The sequence below is a fragment of the Thalassophryne amazonica genome, chromosome 2 (assembly GCF_902500255.1).
Source record: "Thalassophryne amazonica chromosome 2, fThaAma1.1, whole genome shotgun sequence".
Lineage (NCBI taxonomy): Eukaryota > Metazoa > Chordata > Actinopteri > Batrachoidiformes > Batrachoididae > Thalassophryne > Thalassophryne amazonica.
This window is the reverse complement of record NC_047104.1, coordinates 96,627,112-96,641,307: the sequence shown is the minus strand read 5'-3', so window position 1 is coordinate 96,641,307 and position 14,196 is coordinate 96,627,112. Positions and strand designations below refer to the sequence as shown.

Genomic DNA, 14,196 nt, shown 5'->3' with positions numbered 1-14,196 from the left:
ATTTTTTTTGTGCAAATTTATTAAAAATAAAAAACTAAGAAATCACGTGTACATAAGTATTCACACCCTTTGCTCAATACTTTGTTGATGCAGTTTTGACGGTTTTGACCTCCAACACTTACTGGATCAGTTGACAGCCGAGTGTGAAGCAGCTGGGATACGGATCAGCACCTCTAAATCTGAGGCCATGGTTCTCAGCAGGAAACCGATGGATTGCCTACTCTGGGTAGGGAATACGGCTTTGCCCCAAGTGAGGGATTTCAAGTACCTCGGGGTCTTGTTCATGAGTGATGGGACGATGGAGCGTGAGGTTGGCCGGAGAATTGGTGCAGCAGGGGCGGTATTGCATTCGCTCTGCTGTACTGTTGTGATGAAAAGGGAGATGAGCCAAAAGGCGAAGCGCTCGATCTACTGGTCAATCTTCATTCCTACTCTCACCTATGGTCATGAGGGTTGGGTCATGACTGAAAGAACTAGATTGCTGGTACAAGCGGCCGAAATGGGCTTCCTCAGGAGGGTGGCTGGTGTCTCCCTTAGAGATAGGGTGAGAAGTTCAGTCATCTGTGGGGAGCTCAGAGTAGAGTCGCTGCTCCTTTGCGTTGAAAGGAGTCAGCTGAGGTGATTTGGGCATCTGGTAAGGATGCCTCCTGGGCGCCTCCATAGGGAGGTGTTCCAGGCATGTCCATCTGGGAGGAGACCCTGGGGAAGACCCAGGACTAGGTGGAGAGATTATATCTCCACACTAGCCTGGGAACGCCTCAGGATCCCCCATTCAGAGGTATTCAATGTGGCCCGGGAAAGGGAAGTCTGGGGTCCCCTGCTGGAGCTGTTGCCCCCTGCGACCCTGACCGGGAAAAGCGGTTGAAGATGAGTGAGTGATGAGATGAGTGAGAGGCCACTGTGCTCATTGAGAGCTTCAAAGCAGCAGAAATGTTTCTGTACACTTTCCCAGATTTTTACCTGGAGACAATCCTGTCCCTGGGGTCTACAGACAATTCCTTTGACTTCATGCTTGGTTTGTGCTCTGACTTGCACTGTCAACTGTGGGACCTTATATGTAGACAGGTGTGTATCTTTCCAAATCACATCCAAACTGAATTTACCCCAGGTGGACTCCAATTAAGCTGTAGAAACATCACAGGGATGATCAGTGGAAACAGGATGCACCTGAGCTCTTTTTTTAAAACTTTATTTTATTTTTTTTGTTTAAACATTTTTGTTACATATATGACAAATAAAAATAAAACAAAAACAGAGAGCAGACCATAAAAAAAGAACAAAACTGAACACCAATACTAGACTTTGCAAATATATGTTGATAGCTTGTATACATCCAAGTCAAGATACAGTACGTCACCCCTTTAGAGATTCAGTGTTTTGATATAGCCAACCTATTTCTCCCAATATCTGTTACATTTATCAACAGCCAGCCTCAATAAGAATGTCATCCTCTCCATGTCATAAATTTCGTTAATTACTTTAATTCAGTCAGAAAGTAAAGGTGCGTCCTTACACAACCATTTTCTGGTCTCCAACCAACAGTATTGACAGAAGATATTTTTGTGATTTTGGCACTCCACAAGAAATGTGTCCTAAATATGCTTCAGTAAACCCATATGACAGAGTTGATCCAATTATGCTTTGGATTGCTGTTATCACCGTTGACCAGTAGGGTGCAATCTTCGCACAGTCCCAAAATATATGAAAATGTCCTGCTTTAATATGTCCACAATCTCTCCAACAATGAGCCTTATCAGGGTCATTGCACTGTTTACTCTTAACATAAGGTGTAACAAAAAAATGTATGACAGTCTTCCATGCAAATTCTCTCCAAAGACCAGAGGTGGAAGTGATCATGACAGTTTTGCATATATCAAACCATTCATTCTCAGATATTGTAATATTAGCCTCTTTTCCCCATGCTTCTTTAATGTGCGTGCTAGAGATATTCTTAAATACTTGTAAACATTTGTACACTATTGTTATTTGTTTCTTCGGCGCATTACCTTTACAAGCCTCAAGAAAATATTTCACCAAATCCTCTTCATATTTAATTTTTCTATCAAAATAATGTCTTAGTTGAAAATATCTAAAAAGGTCATGTCTGTTCAAGTTATATTTGTCTGAAAGCTCCAAAAAGCTTTTCAGTATACCTTTTGTTGATATAACCCAATAACCAGTAATACCTTTTTGAGACCATTGTTGAAATCTGTTATCAGTTTTTGCTGGTAAAAATTCAGAATCGCAAACTGGCCAACATAATATTTTGGCCTTTGATTCAACATTCTTGTTTTTAAGTATTTTATTCCACACATTTATTGGTGATTTTATCCAAGAGGGCAGTAATCGAGATTCTGAATGTATTTTCACTAGTGGTTTATCACCGACCATAGATTGTAATGGTATATCAAAGTAAGACTGGTCTATCTCTTTCCATTTAGCCCCACAACTGGGGTCACACCAATTTATCAGTACTCGTAACTGAGCTGCTTTGTAGTAACTTTCCAAACATGGTAGAGCTAATCCACCTTCTTCTTTCCGTAATTGTAAAGTCTGAAATCTTATTCTTGGTTTTTTGTTTCCCCATATAAAATTTGATAACATTCTATTCCACTCATTAAATTGTGTGGAGGTTATTTCAATTGACAATGCTTGAAATAGGTAAAGAAACCTTGGTAATAGGTTCATTTTAACTATTTCAATCCTATTGTTCATGTTCATTGGTATTAATGCCCATCGTTGTAGATCAAATTTAATATTGGCTGTAAGTTTTTTATAATTTTCATCATAAAGTGAAGATATATCCTTTGGTATAAATATTCCAAGATATTTAATGATACTGCCTTTCCAGTTAAAATTTGTCATCTTACAAATTTCCATGGTTGGCTGATAATTGAAAGCAATAATTTGAGTTTTCTGTAAATTTAGTTTATACCCAGAATATGAGCCAAATTCAAGCAAAAGTGTCAGAAGATTGGGTAAACTGGCTGTTGGGTTGGATAACGTCAAAAGGACGTCATCTCAGAATCAGAATCAGAAGAAGTTTATTGCCATTGCCAGTGAACAGGATTCACAGACTAGGAATTTGCTTCGGTACAATGGTGCAACATTAAGAAGAGATAAAATGCTAAGATAAAATATAACATATGTGTCAAAATAAGATAAAATCTAAGATAAAAAAAAGAAATATGAAAGGCTGTGTGTAACAGAAAAACAGAGAAACAGAAAAAACAGTGCAGTGGGAGGAGTGCAATTAAAAACCAAAGTACACTGTCTAAAGTGACCCGTGATAAAATGATAAAGTGACAGAGTTAAGCTTAAGGTGACTGAGTTATGAGGAGTTCATGAGTCTAACGGCAGAGGGGAAGAAACTGTTCTTATGGCGGGAGGTTCTGGTCCAGATGGACCGTAGCCTCCTGCCCGAGGGGAGTGGTTTGAACAGACCGTGTGCAGGGTGAGAAGGGTCAGCTGTGATCCGACCTGCTCGGCCCAGAGTCCTGGAGACGTGTAGGTCGTGGAGAGATGGAAGGCTACAGCCGATCACCTTCTCAGCAGAGGCCACAATGCGCTGCAGTCTGTGTCTGTCCCTGGCTGTGGCCCCGGCGTACCACACCGTGATGGAGGAGCAGAGGATGGACTCGATGATGGCCGTGTAGAACTGCACCATCAGCTGGACAGGCAGCTTGGCCTTCTTCAGCTGCCGCAGGAAGTACATCCTCTGCTGGGCCTTCTTGATGAGGGAGCTGATGGTTGACTCCCACTTGAGGTCCTGGGTGATGGTGGTGCCGAGGAAGCGGTGACAGACCACAGTGGTGATGGGGCTGTTGGTGAGGGTGAGGGAGGGCGGGGGGGCTGTGGCTTTCCTGAAGTCCACGATCATCTCCACTGTTTTCTGGGCGCTGAGCTCCAAGTTGTTGCTGCTGCACTAGGTCACCAGCCAGTCCACCTCCCTCCTGTAGGCAGACTCATCCCCATCCGAAATGAGTCAGATGAGGGTGGTGTCGTCCGCAAACTTGATGAGCTTTACAGAGTCGTGGCTGGAGGTACAGCAGTTAGTGTACAGGGAGAAGAGCAGAGGGGAAAGGACACAGCCCTGTGGAGATCCTGTACTGAGAACCCGAGTGTTCGAGACATTTTTTCCCAGCCTCACACGCTGACTCCAGTTCGTCAGGAAGTCTGTGATCCACCTGCAGGTGGAGTTGGGCACGTGGAGCAGTGAAAGCTTGTCCTGGAGCAAAGCTGGAAGGATGGTGTTGAATGCAGAGCTGAAGTCCACAAACAGGATCCTAGCGTAGGTTCCTGGGGAGTCCAGGTGGTGCAGGATGGAGTGCAGGGCCAGGTTTATGGCGTCATCTACAGACCTGTTGGCTCTGTAGGCAAACTGCAGGGGGTCCAGGAGGGGGTCAGTGATGGACTTCAGGTGGGATAAAACCAGGCGTTCGAAGGTCTTCATGACTACAAGACATGAGAGCCACAGGCCTGTAGTCATCAAGTCCAGTGATGCGTGGTTTCTTGGGGACTGGAACTATGATTGAGGACTTGAAACAGACTGGAACATGGCATGACTCCAGGGAGGTGTTGAAGATCCCCGTGAAGACTGGGGCCAGTTCATCAGCGCAGTGTCTCAGGGTGGCAGGAGAGACACAGTCTGGGCACAGTCACAAACAGATTTTGTGTGTGATTTCTCCTATTACAATACCTGAAATATCTTTATGTTCTCTAATAACCTGAGCCAAAGGTTCAATAAAAAGTGCAAATAGGCTGGCGCCGATGGGACAGCCCTGACGACAGCCCCTTTTCAAATATACAGTGTCAGAATCAAAGATGCCTTGATTCTGGCAGAGGGTGATTCATATAATGATTTTAGACAGTTGATTATGTTTGTGTTAAAACCAAATCTGTTCAGAGTTAAATAAAGATATTCTCAACTAACAGAATCGAATGCTTTTTCAGCATCAAGACTAACTGCAACAGATTCTAAGGTTTTCATTTTATGAATAAGGTGAAGAGCACGTCTAATATTGTCATGAGTCTGTCTGTTGCATACAAAACCACATTGATCAGTGTCTGTCAATTCTGGAATCAAAACCTCAAGCCTCTTCGCTAGTATTGTCGCAAATATGCGATAATCAATATTTAGAATGGCTATTGGATGGTAAGAGCCACATTGTGTTTTATCTTTACCAGGTTTATGAATCACAGATATGACTGCTCTTCTCCAAGATGGTGGTACCTGTCCACCCTTTAAAGTATAATTAAAACATTTTTTTAGGCAAAGGATTATTTGATGTCTGAAATGTTTGTACCATTCTGCTGGATAACCATCTTCCCCAGCCATTTTATTTCCTTTTAATTTAGAGATGGCTTTATTAATTTCTTCCTCTGTTATTTCTCTGTTTAACCTGGCATTTTGTTCAGTTCCTATTGATGGTAAATCAAGTTGGGAAAGAAAACTATTTATAATTTGTGGACTCTGTGAGTGAGGTTGAGTATATAACTGTTCGTAATATGCAACACAAGATTTTTGAATACTCTTCAGTTCATGACATATTTTGTTGTCGATGGGGCTCTTCACCTTATTTACAAATCTATCTGCCTGCTGCTTACGTATTCTCCATGCAAGAAGTTTCTTCGATTTTGGGCCGTTTTCATAATAATTTTGCTTCATAAATTTAGATTTCTTCTCCATTTGATCCTCATATAGTCTATTCAAACTATGTTTTGTTTCATCAATCTTTTTTAGAGTAACACTGTCATTGTTTTTCATATGTTCCATTTCTAATACTTTTAATTTGTCAAGTATGTTTTTAATACTGCTTTCTTTTTCTTTTTTCTTTAGTGAGGACCACATAATTAGTTTGCCCCTCAGCACTGCCTTTGAGGCATCCCACACAATACTAGGAGAGGTCTCCTCGTTATTGTTATGGTCCACATAATCCTTAAACTCTCTTTGCACAAAGTCATGAAATTTTTCATCCTGAAGAAGGCTTGTAATAAGCCTCCGTAGAGTTTCCTTTTTATCGTTATCTAAATGGAGTGTCAAACAAACATCTGCGTGATCAGATACATCTCTAACCCCTATAGTACAATTTATAATTCTGTGTCTGTCTGACATTAACATAAAAAAGTAATCTAATCTTGAGTGTACTTGATGGGAATGTGAATAGAATGTATAACTTTTTTCCAGATGGATAGAGGTTTCTCCATACATCTATTACCCCTAATTTGTTAAGCATTTTCTTGTTAAAATTTGCTTCTGATTGAGACTTTTTAATTTTACTGGAAGAATCATTATAGGGGCTAAGACAGATGTTCCAGTCACCTGCACATATAAGTACACCAGATGTTTCCGTGGCAATAAGATCGAACATTTTCTTAATAATACCCTTATGGGTATTATGACCTGGTGGTCTATATACATTTAACAATGTTACTTCTTTGTTGTCTATATGACCGTTAACTAATACGTAACGTCCATCTTTATCACTTATTTGTGATGTGCACTGAAAATTTACTCTGATTGGTATTAGAATAGCAACCCCTCTTGAATTACCCTCGTTAATTGAGGAGTAGTACATGTTATTGAAACCCATTTTACGTATCTTTTCATGCTCCGTGGCAGAGAGATGTGTCTCTTGCCAAAATATGATACCGTATTTTCCCCTTTTCATTTTTGCAATCACTTTGCTTCTTTTAATAGGATTATGTTGACCATTTACATTAAGGGTGATGACTGTGTACTTCTCATTATCCATCATTGTCAAAATATAAGCTATATCTTAATAGATGCTCTAAAAAACACAAATAGGTCTGCAAAAAAGAACATAGAAACACATGAACATTGAACATACGTGACCTCCAAAAGTGAAGCAAAAGTCCGCCTTCAGTAATGGGAGGGAGATCCCTGTGGAGCAGGGGGGCCCTCTCAGTGCTGTAACACTCCGCCGCTTGTCCATCGTAACAGCAAAAAGTGAGAAAGCACTTTCCCTGACGGCCTGTCAATCATTATTAGAACTCACTTTACACATCTGTTGTACTGTTCCCCTATGTAAAGGTCGATGCATCAAACTGTGTTCCGTTTAAACACTCTTAGCCTTTCTTGGATGCTCCTCGTCATCTCTTCCTTGCTCCACTTCTTTGTCACTCGCGTGAACCCGGGTCGTCTTGCTCCAGTAGGTGGCGAGACTGCCTCGTCCACTGCGTCCTCCGCTCCTGCTGACAAAAGCCCTCTTCTTTCCAAGTCCTTCGAGGCATCCTCCGCACTGTGGTAGATGACGCTGTCTCCGTCTCCACTAAAGAACACACGTAGTCTGGCTGGGTATAAAGTTTGAAAGCGATAGCCATTATCCTTAAGTGCCCTTCTCACATGATTGTAAGCTTTGCGTTTGAAAAGAATATCACTTGGATAATCTTGGTCAAAATAGACACGTCTTCCTTTGAATTGGATATTGCCTTTACGCCTTGCGGAGCGGAGCACTAACTCCTTTGTCTTATATTCAAGGACGTGTATCACGATGGATCTGGGGTTAGCGCCGTGTGGGGGCTTGGGGCTGAGTGAGCGGTGGTACCGCTGTATAGCCAAGTTGACTTCAGGGAGGGCGAGCTCTGATTTTATAAAAGTCTCCATAAATATTTGGATGTTTGTTTCCTCAGGCTCCTCCACAATCCCATGAACTCTGATATTATTCCTGCGTGTCCGGGACTCAATGTCTGTCAGTTTTGTTTGTAGCTCTATCTGCAGTTGTAATGTGTGCTCCAGTGCGTCTTTGACATCGGCACTGAACTCTTCCATGTCAGCCACTCTCTGCTCGGCTTCCTCAACTCTCTGTGTGACGTTGTTTAAATCTGCGTTGAGTCCATCCATACGGTTTACCATTTCCTCTCTAAAGTCGCTCACCTCAGTCTTAAGAGTGTCGATTTTATCATTAAACTCTCTTTTGATGTCGTCTTGGACATTTTTCAGCACTGCCAAAATGTTAGCTTGGATAGCATCCATAGTCACGTTTTCGGCTAATTTTTTAGCATCAGGATTAGCCTCAGTGATCTCTGCGGGTGTAGAGTCTCCTTCTTTCGCAGTTTCTTGTACATTTATTCTAATCCTCTTCTTATTGCCCCCTGACATATTTATGATACCTTTTATCTGGACTGTAGTAGCTTTTTATCAGGGGGTCAACAGACCGTCGTGGAGCTAAGAAGTTATGCTGCTGCTCGCCTCCTCACCATCCCGGAAGTCCGCACCTGAGCTCAATTTTGAGATTCATGGCAAATTTTTTTCTGTAGTATGCTAACAGAATCACTTTAGATAGATACCCATACACTCACACACTCATAGCTTCTGTTTCTATAATAAAATACCAGATTTATAGCTTAGCCTACTAACTATATTTAATTTTACTACTAGTCTACATACTCTATTGGCTCTTGCTTGCCTCTACTGGTGGTTGGCTCTCACTGCGGTATTGTATCACTTCCTGTTCCGGAGCACAGCGGTGTTTTTCTGTATCTGTTAGCTGTTTAATCTGCGCAGTTAGATTGATCTAGTTACCTAGATAACGTTTTGTTTCACAGTGTAATCTTCACGTGCCTTAAGTAAAGCACTCCCTCTGCTGAATCACCTCTAAATTATTTACACATTATTCACTTTGTGTGTTTTTAGGAATCCGCTAGCTTAGCGCAGCTACTAGCTCTTAGCCAGTTTAGCATGGCAGCTTCTCCTGTCTCTCCCGCACGTTTCTGCTCTGGGTGTGAAATGTTTAGTTATTCCTCGGCCTCCTTTAGCAGTAATGGTACTTGTAATAAGTGTAGCTTATTCGTAGCTTTGGAGGCCAGGCTGGGCGAATTGGAGACTCGGCTCCACACCGTGGAAAATTCTACAGCTAGCCAGGCCCCTGTAGTCGGTGCGGACCAAGGTAGCTTAGCCGCCGTTAGTTTCCCTCTGGCAGATCCCGAGCAGCCGGGAAAGCAGGCCGACTGGGTGACTGTGAGGAGGAAGCGTAGCCCTAAACAGAAGCCCCGTGTACACCGCCAACCCGTTCACATTTCTAACCGTTTTTCCCCACTCGGCGACACACCCGCCGAGGATCAAACTCTGGTTATTGGCGACTCTGTTTTGAGAAATGTGAAGTTAGCGACACCAGCAACCATAGTCAATTTTCTTCCGGGGGCCAGAGCAGGTGACATTGAAGGAAATTTGAAACTGCTGGCTAAGGCTAAGCGTAAATTTGGTAAGATTGTAATTCACGTCGGCAGTAATGACACCCGGTTACGCCAATCGGAGGTCACTAAAATTAACATTGAATCGGTGTGTAACTTTGCAAAAACAATGTCGGACTCTGTAGTTTTCTCTGGGCCCCTCCCCAATTGGACCGGGAGTGACATGTTTAGCCGCATGTTCTCCTTGAATTGCTGGCTGTCTGAGTGGTGTCCAAAAAATGAGGTGGGCTTCATAGATAATTGTTGTAAGTTGTAATCTTACACACCTCTCTGCAGCTTCTCTCCCCCTGCCATCCCCTCATTACCCCATCCCCGTAGAGACGGTGCCTGCTCCCAGACCACCAATAACCAGCAAAAATCTATTTAAGCATAAAAATTCAAAAAGAAAAAATAATATAGCACCTTCAACTGCACCACAGACTAAAACAGTTAAATGTGGTCTATTAAACATTAGGTCTCTCTCTTCTAAGTCCCTGTTAGTAAATGATATAATAATTGATCAACATATTGATTTATTCTGCCTTACAGAAACCTGGTTACAGCAGGATGAATATGTTAGTTTAAATGAGTCAACACCCCCGAGTCACACTAACTGCCAGAATGCTCATAGCACGGGCCGAGGCGGAGGATTAGCAGCAATCTTCCATTCCAGCTTATTAATTAATCAAAAACCCAGACAGAGCTTTAATTCATTTGAAAGCTTGACTCTTAGTCTTGTCCATCCAAATTGGAAGTCCCAAAAAGCAGTTTTATTTGTTATTATCTATCGTCCACCTGGTCATTACTGTGAGTTTCTCTGTGAATTTTCAGACCTTTTGTCTGACTTAGTGCTTAGCTCAGATAAGATAATTATAGTGGGCGATTTTAACATCCAGACAGATGCTGAGAATGACAGCCTCAACACTGCATTTAATCTATTATTAGACTCAATTGGCTTTGCTCAAAATGTAAATGAGTCCACCCACCACTTTAATCATATCTTAGATCTTGTTCTGACTTATGATATGGAAATTGAAGACTTAACAGTATTCCCTGAAAACTCCCTTCTGTCTGATCATTTCTTAATAACATTTATATTTACTCTGATGGACTACCCAGCAGTGGAGAATAAGTTTCATTACACTAGACGTCTTTCAGAAAGCGCTGTAACTAGGTTTAAGGATATGATTCCTTCTTTATGTTCTCTAATGCCATATACCAACACAGTGCAGAGTAGCTACCTAAACTCTGTAAGTGAGATAGAGTATCTCGTCAATAGTTTTACATCCTCATTGAAGACAACTTTGGATGCTGTAGCTCCTCTGAAAAAGAGAGCTTTAAATCAGAACTGCCTGACTCCGTGGTACAACTCACAAACTCGCAGCTTAAAGCAGATAACCCGTAAGTTGGAGAGGAAATGGCATCTCACTAATTTAGAAGATCTTCACTTAGCCTGGAAAAAGAGTCTGTTGCTCTATTAAAAAAAACCCTCCGTAAAGCTAGGACATCTTACTACTCATCACTAATTGAAGAAAATAATAACAACCCCAGGTTTCTTTTCAGCACTGTAGCCAGGCTGACAAAGAGTCAGAGCTCTATTGAGCCGAATATTCCTTTAACTTTAACTAGTAATGACTTCATGACTTTTTTTGCTAATAAAATTTTAACTATTAGAGAAAAAATTACTCATAACCATCCCAAAGACGTATTGTTATCTTTGGCTGCTTTCAGTGATGCCGGTATTTGGTTAGACTCTTTCTCTGAGTTATTTTCATTAGTTACTTCATCCAAACCATCAACATGTCTATTAGACCCCATTCCTACCAGGCTGCTCAAGGAAGCCCTACCATTATTTAATGCTTCGATCTTAAATATGATCAATCTATCTTTATTAGTTGGCTATGTACCACAGGCTTTTAAGGTGGCAGTAATTAAACCATTACTTAAAAAGCCATCACTTGACCCAGCTATCTTAGCTAATTATAGGCCAATCTCCAACCTTCCTTTTCTCTCAAAAATTCTTGAAAGGGTAGTTGTAATACAGCTAACTGATCATCTGCAGAGGAATGGTCTATTTGAAGAGTTTCAGTCAGGTTTTAGAATTCATCATAGTACAGAAACAGCATTAGTGAAGGTTATGATCTTCTTATGGCCTCAGACAGTGGACTCATTTCTGTGCTTGTTCTGTAAGACCTCAGTGCTGCTTTTGATACTGTTGACCATAAAATTTTCTTATAGAGATTAGAGCATGCCATAGGTATTAAAGGCACTGCGCTGCGGTGGTTTGAATCATATTTATCTAATAGATTACAATTTGTTCATGTAAATGGGGAATCTTCTTCACAGACTAAGGTTAATTATGGAGTTCCACAAGGTTCTGTGCTAGGACCAATTTTATTCACTTTATACATGCTTCCCTTAGGCAGTATTATTAGACAGCATTGCTTAAATTTTCATTGTTACGCAGCTGATACCCAGCTTTATCTATCCATGAAGCCAGAGGACACACACCAATTAGTTAAACTGCAAGAATGTCTTACAGACATAAAGACATGGATGACCTCTAATTTCCTGCTTTTAAACTCAGATAAAACCGAAGTTATTGTACTTGGCCCCACAAATCTTAGAAACATGGTGTCTAACCAGATCCTTACTCTGGATGGCATTACCCTGACCTCTAGTAATACTGTGAGAAATCTTGGAGTCATTTTTAATCAGGATATGTCATTCAAAGCGCATATTAAACAAATATGTAGGACTGCTTTTTTGCATTTACGCAATATCTCTAAAATTAGAAAGGTCTTGTGATGCTGAAAAACTAATTCATGCATTTATTTCCTCTAGGCTGGACTATTGTAATTCATTATTATCAGGTTGTCCTAAAAGTTCCCTGAAAAACCTTCAGTTAATTCAAAATGCTGCAGCTAGAGTACTAACGGGGACTAGAAGGAGAGAGCATATCTCACCCATATTGGCCTCTCTTCATTGGCTTCCTGTTAATTCTAGAATAGAATTTAAAATTCTTCTTCTTACTTATAAGGTTTTGAATAATCAGGTCCCATCTTATCTTAGGGACCTCATAGTACCATATCACCCCAATAGAGCGCTTCGCTCTCAGACTGCAGGCTTACTTGTAGTTCCTAGGATTTGTAAGAGTAGAATGGGAGGCAGAGCCTTCAGCTTTCAGGCTCCTCTCCTGTGGAACCAGCTCCCAATTCAGATCAGGGAGACAGACACCCTCTCTACTTTTAAGATTAGGCTTAAAACTTTCCTTTTTGCTAAAGCTTATAGTTAGGGCTGGATCAGGTGACCCTGAACCATCCCTTAGTTATGCTGCTATAGACTTAGACTGTTGGGGGTTCCCTTGATGCACTGAGTGTTTCTTTCTCTTTTTGCTCTGTATGCACCACTCTGCATTTAATCATTAGTGATTGATCTCTGCTCCCCTCCACAGCATGTCTTTTTCCTGGTTCACTCCCTCAGCCCCAACCAGTCCCAGCAGAAGACTGCCCCTCCCTGAGCCTGGTTCTGCTGGAGGTTTCTTCCTGTTAAAAGGGAGTTTTTCCTTCCCACTGTGGCCAAGTGCTTGCTCACAGGGGGTCGTTTTGACTGTTGGGGTTTTTACGTAATTATTGTATGGCCTTGCCTTACAATATAAAGCGCCTTGGGGCAACTGTTTGTTGTGATTTGGCGCTATATAAATAAAATTGATTGATTGATTGACTAAATTACCTATGCTACAATCTTCTCTTGTGATGTCTTATCTTTCTTATGTCTTATTACTTACTATATTATATATACTTTTTTCTTGAGCTGCTTGGGTGGGTAGGGAGAGTTCCCATGGGATAAAAAAGCTTTTCAACCTACCATCCCTGGTTCTCAAGACCAGGCACCTAAGTGGCTCTACTCTACTCTTTTCTACTCTCCTATTTCACTCTTCCTTTTTAGATATTTAGATATATCTTTATATACTAGCATAGTTTCACCTTAGAATTGGAATATAATATATAAAATATACCTTACTGAATTTTCATGTGATTTCTTATTTTTATTTTAGTTGTTATAAATTTGAAAAAATCAGCAAAATGTTGTCATTATGGGGTATCGTGTGTAGAATTTTGAGGAAAAAATGAATTTCATCCATTTTGGAATAAGGCTGTAACATAAAATGTGGAAAAAGTGAAGCACTGTGAATACTTTCTGGATGCCACCAATGGAAACAAACTACTGTACTGAATCTGTATTTCAGAACAAAACTAGAGGACCGCACCTTTGCCAAAAGGAATTTCCAATGCCAAAAATGATTACCTTGGAAAAAACTTTCAAGGTCAAAATCCTGTTAGATGTGGCTTTTCATAAGCTAAAATATAATACAAAATACAGATCAAAAGGGCTTTTCAATATAAAAACAGATATCCGCTAAATCCGCAATACGGATCAGATGTGGATCAAACTCAGTCTATTCACTGAGAGTGCCAGTTTGTACCCCATTGTCACAAATGAGAATGATTAAAGCACTTTTGATTGAGATATAATGCAAAACGTACACCAAATAGGCTTTTCAATATTAAATTCAATTGTCCACAAAATCTACAATCCAGATCAGAGCCAGATTCAACTTTGTCAGGTGATAGTGAGTGGCAGTCTGCACCTCACTTTCAAATGTCGATTCCCACCTGTGACCTTTCTGTGTGGAATTTGCATGTTCTCCCCGTGTTTGCGTGGGTTTCCTCCAGGTGCTCCAGTTTCCTCCCACATTTAAAGACATGCAGGTTTGGTGAACTGGAAACTTTATAATTTCCCAGGTCTCCGTTGCAAAAGAGATCTCGATCTCAATGGGTCTAACCTGTTTAAATAAAGTTTAAATTAAATTTAAAATGTGAGAGTGATTGGGGCATGTTTGATTACGATATAATGTAAAATATACACTAAATGGGGTTTTTAATGTTAAATTTAAATGGACACAAAATCTGTAATCTGGATCTGATCTGGATCACACTTTGT

The 14,196-nt window shown here is 40.9% G+C and overlaps 1 protein-coding gene across 3 annotated transcripts in view; it reads left to right on the top strand.

The window, feature by feature from the left end:
- The window catches only part of myo1ea (myosin IEa), a 161,161-nt gene that overhangs the window by 128,690 nt on the left and 18,275 nt on the right, over nucleotides 1–14,196 (top strand). The window lies entirely within an intron of this gene.